Here is a 9,689-nt window from a genome sequence, read left to right as displayed (position 1 = left end):
GTGCAGGACCGAGACTCGAACTCGGGACCTTTGCCTTCGAGGGCAAGTGCTCTACCTTTCATTTCGTTCGATATAGTTCGTTGCGTTTGGTCTGGGCGGACGTCACAAGACATCCGTTCTAATTGATCGTTGGTTCCTTGACTCGTTTTTTTTTATTACTATTACAGAGATCACGCAGCCTTCTTAAACTGTGTGCCGGACCGAGACACGAATTCAGGATCTTTGCCTTTCGCGGGCAAGTGCTCTACCAACTGAGCTACCCAAGCACTACCTCATTTTGTTCGCTTTTGTTCGTTGCATCTGCTCGGGGCGGACGTCGTAAGACATCCGTTTAAGTTCGTTGTTGATCGATTAACTCAGTTTTTTTTTTTTTATTATTACAGATGGCAGCTAACCCTCTGACCCAACACTCTGAGCCGGCGAAATCTCATTTTGTTCCTTTCATCTGCTCTGTGCGGACGTCGAAAGACACCCGTTTCAGTTCGTTGTAGGTCCATTAACTCAGGTTTTTTTTTTTTTTTTTTTTTTTTTTTTACAGAGAGCAGGGTTCTCCGTGATTTCCCTAAATCGCTTCAGGCAAATACCTGGATGGTTCCAGAATGAGATTTTTACTCTGCAGCGGAGTGTGCGCTGATATGAAACTTCCTGGCAGATTAAGACTGTGTGCCCGACCGAGACTCGAACTCGTGACCTTTCCCTTTCGCGGGCAAGTGCTCTAGCAACTGAGCTACCCAAGCACGACTAACGCTCCGTCCTCACAGCTTTACTTCTGCCAGTACCTCCTCTCCTACCTTCCAAACTTCACACAAGCTCTTCAGCGCTTCAGCGCACACTCCGCTGCAGAGTGAAAATTTCATTCTGGAAACATCCCCCAGGCTGTGGCTAAGCCATGTCTCCGCAATATCCTTTCTTTCAGGAGTGCTAGTTCTGCAAGGTTCGCAGGAGAGCTTCTGTAAAGTTTGGAATGTAGCAGACGAGGTACTGGTAGAAGTATAGCTGTGAGGACGGGGCGTGAGTCGTGCTTGGGTAGCTCAGTTGGTAGAGCACTTGCCCGCGAAAGGCAAAGGTTCCGAGTTCGGGTCTCGGTCCGACACACAGTTTTAATCTGCCAGGAAGTTTCATATCAGCGCACACTCCGCTGCGGAGTGAAAATCTCATCCTGATAAACAAAGTTGATAGGCATGTTTCTATACCTGAAAGTCGATATCTGTTCAAATATCACGCCAGTCACATAAGGGTGGCACTAGCGCGGCCATAATGTGGATGCAGATCAGGTTTACTTTAAATGCACTCTGTAATGGTCGTGAGTGTTAGTTACCTTTGAGACTGGACGTAATGAGTCGATGTTAGCCAAGAATGCCTTTCAGGCAACAGAGACACCGTTATCAGCACCTCACTATGTTTGAACGAGCCCGTAGGGCTGCGAGAAGCTGTTCATTCTGCGACACTGCAGTAAGACTTGATAGGAATGTAGCCACTATACATCACAGCTGGAAACGATGATCACGAGAATATACAGTCGCCGTGTGGCACAACCGAGAGGAAAAACCACAGCATTCGGCGTATGCCTCTCGTGCATCGTATTGCATCTGCAGCAGCAATTTGAGCAGCAGTTGGCACGACAATGACACAATAAACTGTTACAAATCGGTTTCCTCGAGGACAGCTCCGAGCCAGATGTCCTCTGGCGTGCATTCCACAGGCCCCAGAGCACCGCCATTTGCGACATCTGTGACGTCAAGCTAGAGTTCATCGGTCGGCTGGATGGAGATCTGTTGTGTTTTCAGATGAAATCTGGTTCTGCCTCGGTGCCAGTGATGGCCGTGTGTTGATTAGAAGGAGGCCAGTTAACGGCCTGCAACACACTGGACGTACAAGTGGAGTTATAGTCTTGGCTACAATTTCGTATACGTTAGAAGCACTCTCGTGGTTATCCCATGAAACCTGACCACAAATTTGTACGTCAGTCTGGTGATTCGATCTGTTGAGCTGTCACTCACGAACAGAATTCCAGGAGGTGTTGTAGCTCAACATGCTCTATAGAGTGTCGACATGTTGCCCTGGCCTGCTCGGTCACCTGATCTTTCTCCAACTGAGCACATGTGAGGTATCATTGGACAACAGTTCCAGTGTCATCCACAAAGAACATTAACCGACCATGTATTGACTGACCATGTGCAATGGGCATGGAATTCCTTCCTACAGACTGACATCTGGCATTCGTACAACACAATGCATACACGTTTTCATGCTTACACTCAACATTACGGCGGTTTCGCCGGTTATTGATGTACCAGCATTTCAAGTTTTCAAAGGCTTACCTCACGCTTAATTAGTCTGTGATTTTGCAATCATGATCACTCAAATATGTTACCCCGTACAAATGTTTTCCAAAGTTGCATTATTCTACATTAGTTTTTCTTCGCTGTTGCTATTTTTTATGTCAATGTATTTGAAATTATCACCTCGGAAAACTCAAGCTGCGACTGTGAAACGTCGTAGTGGTGTTAAACTTTCTCTACATATATAAGTCCCCCCTCCCCCACCCTCCCCCCTGCCGGATAGCTGATCCAGTGAATCGTAGAGGCTATGTCGCCGTAAATAAAGTTATGTACGTTAACCATGTAGGAAAATACTCTACTCTTGGCATGATATCATCACCCTAGCTAAGATGCGGGCCACAAATGGCGAAATCCATTGAGATAAACGACTCTGACAAAGGGCAGATTATTATTACGCATGCCTTGTGAACGAGTATCTCGTAAACGGCGAAGGTGGTCGAATGTTCATGTGTTACTGTCGTGAGCATCTACGGAAACATGTAGAACGACATTGAAACAACCACTAGGCGCTAAACGATTGGAAGTACACTACTATTAAGAGAAGCTGCAGTTCAGAGGCTTGTCTACTCTGGAAAGTAGGACAGATGGTTCACCTGTGGCATCTCTGCCGATACAGCACTGTGCTGCTGCACGCGCTAGTGTTTCGGAGCACACTGTTCATCGTACGTTGTTGAACATGGAAGCCTGCAGCAGACCACCACTACGTGTTTACATGTTGACCCAACGACAAGGTCAGTTATGACTGCAAAGGGCAAGCGACCATCGGAATCCGACCGTTGATCAATGGAAACATGTGTGAATCACATTTTTGCTACACTAGATCGTTCGTCGTCTCCACATATGGCGTCATAGAGGTGAACAGCAGCTCGAAACCTGCAGCGCGCCACGGGCTCAGGCTGGTGGGAGCACTAGTATTCTATGAGAGAGACTTCTACTGCGCTACCTTTGGACCTGTAGTAGTAATCGAATACACGCTGACAGCTGCGAACGATCTATATCCCTTCTCGGTTGATGTCTTCCCCGATAGCGATGCCATCTTTCAGCAGTATAATTGTCCATGTCTCGGAGCTAGAACCGTGCTACAGTGGTTTGAGGAGCATTATAGTGAACGCATGTTGATGTATCAGCGACCAAATTTGCTTGATATAAATCCTATGGAACCCAACTGGGTTGCTATCGGACGCCATCAACTGTTACCGAATCAGCGGCCTGCTATTTATGCAAATTACTTGACCTGTGCTCAGAAATCTAATCCCACATATCTGCGCAAACCTACCAACAAACTGTCGGCTCCCTGAATCAGTGACGTATTTCGTCCCAAAGACGGATAAACAAGCTATTAATCAGGTTCAAATGGTTCAAATGGCTCTAAGCACTATGGGACTTAACATCTGAGGTCACCATTCCCCTAGACCTAACCAACCTAAGGACATCACTCACATCCATGCCATAGGCAGGATTCGAACCTACGACCGTAGCAGCAGCGCGGTTCCGCACTTAAGCGTCTAGAACCGCTCGGCCACAGCGGCCGGTTTATTAAGCAGGTGGTCATGATATTTCGGCACATCAGTGCATATGTCAACTAACCTCCTAAACGTCTGTATCTGGTATACTCATATAGTATGGTGTGGTGTCGTATGAGTATACGACATACAAACGTTCAGAATGTTAAATGGACATATATGCCATACAGCTAAGGGTGCAAAAATGTACATTTATTACTGTTATTTCAATTTTACAAATGCGTAGCTGAGATGGTTTAAGGACCCGACGATGGTCTGATCCTAGACTGAAATCGATCGTCTCTGATAAAATGTGGTTACAGCTGTGTATTGCTTAACGCAGTTCTTTATATTTATTAAAGTTGTACAACACCAAATCCGTAACAATTTTAGCGTATTATTACCCCGCTTTAAGAACTCAAAAAAGTTTCACTCCACCTTTGGGCTTACATCCAAGGAGTAGTAGGGGAAGAAATAATATGTGCTATGAAACGCAATATAAATTTATTATAAAACAGATAAACGAAATAACGGAACTATTTTCAAAAGTGAACTATGTAAATCTGTGACATAGGAACTTGTCACTGGGTAACATGTAATCTGTGTTGCTCCATTCCGTGCACTGTAACATTCTCGTATCCTCCTTTGTACGCTGACCAAAAGGTGGTCGATGTCTTTCAATGTTCAGTGGCGACCCTCCTGTCATTCAGAGCTTGATGAGTGTTCCTGCGGCACGTGATCGCAATTTTCAGCTGGTCCGAAGCACGACCTGTCGGCTTCAAATCAGCAGATACCGCACGGCATTCCTTTCGGTTGGTTCCTGATTTCTAGATGAAAATGTTCTGAATATTGACACGATGTGCTTGTGTATTATGATCTTGAAAGACAAACACATAGCTAGAAAGTTGAATATTTGCACGACAGAAAGGAAGATCTGGCCCCGATACTGCACACCCTAAAATTACCCGCGGTAACGATGAGTGGCGCCTGACTCCTATACATGATACCGATCCAAAACGTGAGTGACTTCCAACCAATCCGGTCGAAACGCATCCCTTAAGTGTATTTGTACCCGCCGCTGCCATGCTCCCCTTCGACAATCATTAGGCGTCAGACAAATCCTGCATTTCTTGGAGAAGAGAACCTGACCTGTTTTACAATCAAGATACTCGTTTGTGCAACTTCTTCGCGCAAATGCTGCGGGATGCGCAAGTCGGGGGGAGGGAGGGAGGGGGGCTGTGGGAAGAGGACCATTGTGAGCTGATAGTATTTGTTGCAAACTTAGGCGTATTGCAGACGACCTCTGAGAGAGTTTTATTCGATAAAACTTGTAATACAATCCAGTTAACCTTTGTGAAAGAACAAATTGGTGGAACAAGGCAACAAGTTCTTAAGGTATAAATGTAATGTAGAATACTTGGGTAGATCGAGTAACTAATGAAAAGGTATTGAATTGCACTAACGAGAAAAATGTATATGGTACAACTCGATTAAGATAAGGGACAGATGGATGGGGAACACATCCTGAGGCTTCAAGGAATCGTCAACTGCGGCGGCGGGGGGGGGGGGGTGGAGAGAGAGAGAGAGAGATTGTAAAAAATTGAGAGTTGGAAAGCCTCGCAGAGAGTAGACTAGCACCGAGAGCTGCATCAAACGAAACTTCGGAAAAGAAGGAAAGGTTCGTTCTCCGTATTTAACCGGCAAGTGAAGGACAAGTTTTGGTGTGACTTTTGTGAGCATCGGACATTACGATAATGCATGGGGTAACGTGTCTAGAGTGTCTCAAGGTGTGCAAGTTTATATTACTGTTAATGACTCTTTCATGAGCGAATTATAATGCTATTTATTTTGTTGACTGAAATTCAAAATGGCTTCTTTACAGTGTTTAAGAGCACTAATATACGATGTACTTAAAAATGTTGAAAACACTGTTGCTGTTGATTCATCATCCGCCAGAGAGAGGAAGCTGCGCTGGGCCGCTCTGTTGGTGCTAATCCAAAGGAGTAGACTCTGTTGTCTGTCAAGATGTAAGCCTATCATTCCGACCCATATCCAGTGGTTAGGTCATAGATCTATTTCCCAGAGCAGGTATGCTTCCGTTAGAGTTACTGTGGTTATGCAAAGAATGAACAGTGAAATACCGCAAATTCTTGATTAAAACCGAAGTCCGTCGTACTGCTATGGGAAATGTGGGCGCATTCAAATATCAAACACAGTTGCCAAGCACAGACCAAACCCGCAGTGTAGTAACAAGGGGTTAGATGAAACGTATGTTGGAAGCATATAAGCTGAATACTACACTGGCCATTTGTGACTGTGGAGGCTTTATCCCGATGCAGAGAGCAGGGGACCACGCCACGTGATGTGACGTCAAGGAATTCAGAGTGTCTCCTGCCCAATGTTGCGCGCTCGCTGCCTTCTGAGTGTATGTGGTACCGCCGGTTGTGCAGGCACTAAATATTACAACTCTCTGAATACTGAATCCGTGAAGTGCCAGTGTGCTGTTTGGAACAAGTTATAGCAGATTTCTTACCTCATCCTTGTCGAGTAGAGTTCGTGCTTCGTCTAATGACGTCAATGCCAACGCTACGATAAACATACAATGATGTGACGAAATTCATGGGATAGCGATATGCACACACATACAGGGTGTTTCAAAAATGACCGGTATATTTGAAACGGCAATACAAACTAAACGAGCAGCGATAGAAATACACCGTTTGTTGCAATATGCTTGGGACAACAGTACATTTTCAAGCAGACAAACTTTCGAAATTACAGTAGTTACAATTGTCAACAACAGATGGCGCTGCGGTCTGGGAAACTCTATAGTACGATATTTTCCACATATCCACCATGCGTAGCAATAATATGGCGTAGTCTCGGAATGAAATTACCCGAAACCTTTGACAACGTGTCTGGCGGAATGGCTTCACATGCAGATGAGATGTACTGCTTCAGCTGTTCAATTGTTTCTGGATTCTGGCGGTACACCTGGTCTTTCAAGTGTCCCCACAGAAAGAAGTCACAGGGGTTCATGTCTGGCGAATAGGGAGGCCAATCCACGCCACCTCCTGTATGTTTCGGATAGCCCAAAGCAATCACACGATCATCGAAATATTCATTCATGAAATTAAAGACGTCGGCCGTGCGATGTGGCCGGGCACCATCTTGCATAAACCACGAGGTGTTCGCAGTGTCGTCTAAGGCAGTTTGTACCGCCACAAATTCACGAAGAATGTCCAGATAGCGTGATGCAGTAATCGTTTCGGATCTGAAAAATGGGCCAATGATTCCTTTGGAAGAAATGGCGGCCCAGACCAGTACTTTTTGAGGATGCTGGGACGATGGGACTGCAACATGGGGCTTTTCGGTTCCCCATATGCGCCAGTTCTGTTTATTGACGAAGCCGTCCAGGTAAAAATAAGCTTCGTCAGTAAACCAAATGCTGCCCACATGCATATCGCCGTCATCAATCCTGTGCACTATATCGTTAGCGAATGTCTCTCGTGCAGCAATGGTAGCGGCGCTGAGGGGTTGCCGCGTTTGAATTTTGTATGGATAGAGGTGTAAACTCTGGCGCATGAGACGATACGTAGACGTTGGCGTCATTTGGACCGCAGCTGCAACACGGCGAACGGAAACCCGAGGCCGCTGTTGGATCACCTGCTGCACTAGCTGCGCGTTGCCCTCTGTGGTTGCCGTACGCGGTCGCCCTACCTTTCCAGCACGTTCATCCGTCACGTTCCCAGTCCGTTGAAATTTTTCAAACAGATCCTTTATTGTATCGTTTTTCGGTCCTTTGGTTACATTAAACCTCCGTTGAAAACTTCGTCTTGTTGCAACAACACTGTGTTCTAGGCGGTGGAATTCGAACACCAGAAAAATCCTCTGTTCTAAGGAATAAACCATGTTGTCCACAGCACACTTGCACGTTATGAACAGCACACGCTTACAGCAGAAAGACGACGTACAGAATGGCGCACCCACAGACTGCGTTGTCTTCTATATCTTTCACATCACTTGCAGCGCCATCTGTTGTTGAAAATTGTAACTACTGTAATTTCGAAAGTTTGTCCGCCTGAAAATGTACTGTTGTCCCAAGCATATTGCAACAAACGGTGTATTTATATCGCTGCTCGTTTAGTTTTTATTGCCGTTTCAAATATATCGGTCATTTTTGAAACACCCTGTAGATGGCGATAGTATTGCGTTCACAAGGTATAAATGGGCAGTTCATTGGCCGAACTGCCCCCTTCGGGGGGAATTGAAAATCAATAAAGGAAGAAAAAAAAAAAAGCCGAACTGTTATTTGTACTCAGGTTAAAAGGTTTTAGTTACGATTGATGCCACACGACGGGAATTAACAACTTCCAACGTGGAATGGTAACTGGAGTTAGACGCATGCGACATTCTATTTCAAAAATCGTAAGGGAACTCAGTATTTTGAGATGCACAATGTGAAGAGTGTACCGAGAATACCGAATTTCAGAAATTACCTCTCACCGCCGACAACGCAGTGGGCGACGGCCTTCACTTAACGACCGCTGGCAGTGGCATTTGTATAGAGTTGTGAGTGCTAACACACAAGGCACACTGCGTCAAATAACAGCAGAAATCAATGTGGGACGTACGACGAACGCATCCGTTAGCATAATGCGGTGAAATCTGGCGTTAATAGGCTACGGCAGCAGACGACCGATGCGAGTGCCTTTGCTAACAGCACGACAACGCCTCAGCGTCTCTTCTGGGTTCGCGACCACTTCAGACGTCCGCCCCCGGTAGCTGAGTGCTCAGCGCGACGGAATGTCATACCTAACGGCCCGGGCTCGATTCCCGGCTTGGTCTGAGATTTTCCCCGCTCAGGGACTGGGTGTTGTGTTGTCCTTATCGTCATCATTTCATCCCCATGGACGCGCAAGTCGCCGAAGTGGCGTCAAATCGAAAGACTTGCACCAGGCGAACGGTCTACCCGACTGGAGGCCCTCGTCACACGACATTATTTATACCATATCAGACGATTGGAAAACTGTGGCCTGATCAGATGAGTCCCGATTTCAGTTGGTAAGAGCTGATGGTAGGGTTCGAGTATGGTACAGACTCCACGAAGCCATGGACGCAAATTGTCGACAAGGCCCTGTGCAAGCTGCTGGTGGCTCCATAATGGTGTGGTCTATGTTTACGTGATATGGACTGAATTCCCTGTCCAACTGAATCGACCATTGAAAGGAAATGGTTGCGTTCAGGTCCTCGAAGACCAACAATATGGGAATTGTGAGACCGCCTTGATGCAAAACACTTTTTATTATTTATTTACATATTTATTCCCGGAACACAACAAATGTAATAATGTTCTTCAGCCTTTGTATAACTACGCTATTTTCATCATATTTTAAATTTGAAGAACCCACTGATGACGGCGATATTTGTCGCTGGAACTAGATTGGGGAATAAATAAGTAAAAAAACAACAAAAACTGTTTTGCTTGAAGGCGGACTCACAAGGCGAAATCCCATGTTGTTTTTTATCTATGCAAACACGAACCAGATGGAAGAGTTCCAAGATGAAGTTATTGTACTTGGAAACGCTCTGCAGCCACTCATGGGCTTCATATTCTCAAACAACGATGAAATTTTAATGGATGACTATGCGCCGTGTCAGAACATTCTGAGGAGATCGAGCGAATGATCTGGCCACCTAGACCTCCGGATTTGAATCTCATCGAAAATTTATGAGACATAATCGAGATGTTAGTTGCTGCGCAAGATCCTGCACCGGCAACATTGTCGCAATTATGGGCGTGTATAGAGGTAGCATGGTGCAGTATTTGTGCAGGGGACTTCAA

The sequence above is a fragment of the Schistocerca nitens genome, chromosome 6, assembly GCF_023898315.1.
Source record: "Schistocerca nitens isolate TAMUIC-IGC-003100 chromosome 6, iqSchNite1.1, whole genome shotgun sequence".
In the NCBI taxonomy this organism is placed as follows: Eukaryota; Metazoa; Arthropoda; class Insecta; order Orthoptera; family Acrididae; genus Schistocerca; species Schistocerca nitens.
The sequence above is the reverse complement of the archived record's forward strand: the minus strand, read 5'-3'. Positions refer to the sequence as shown.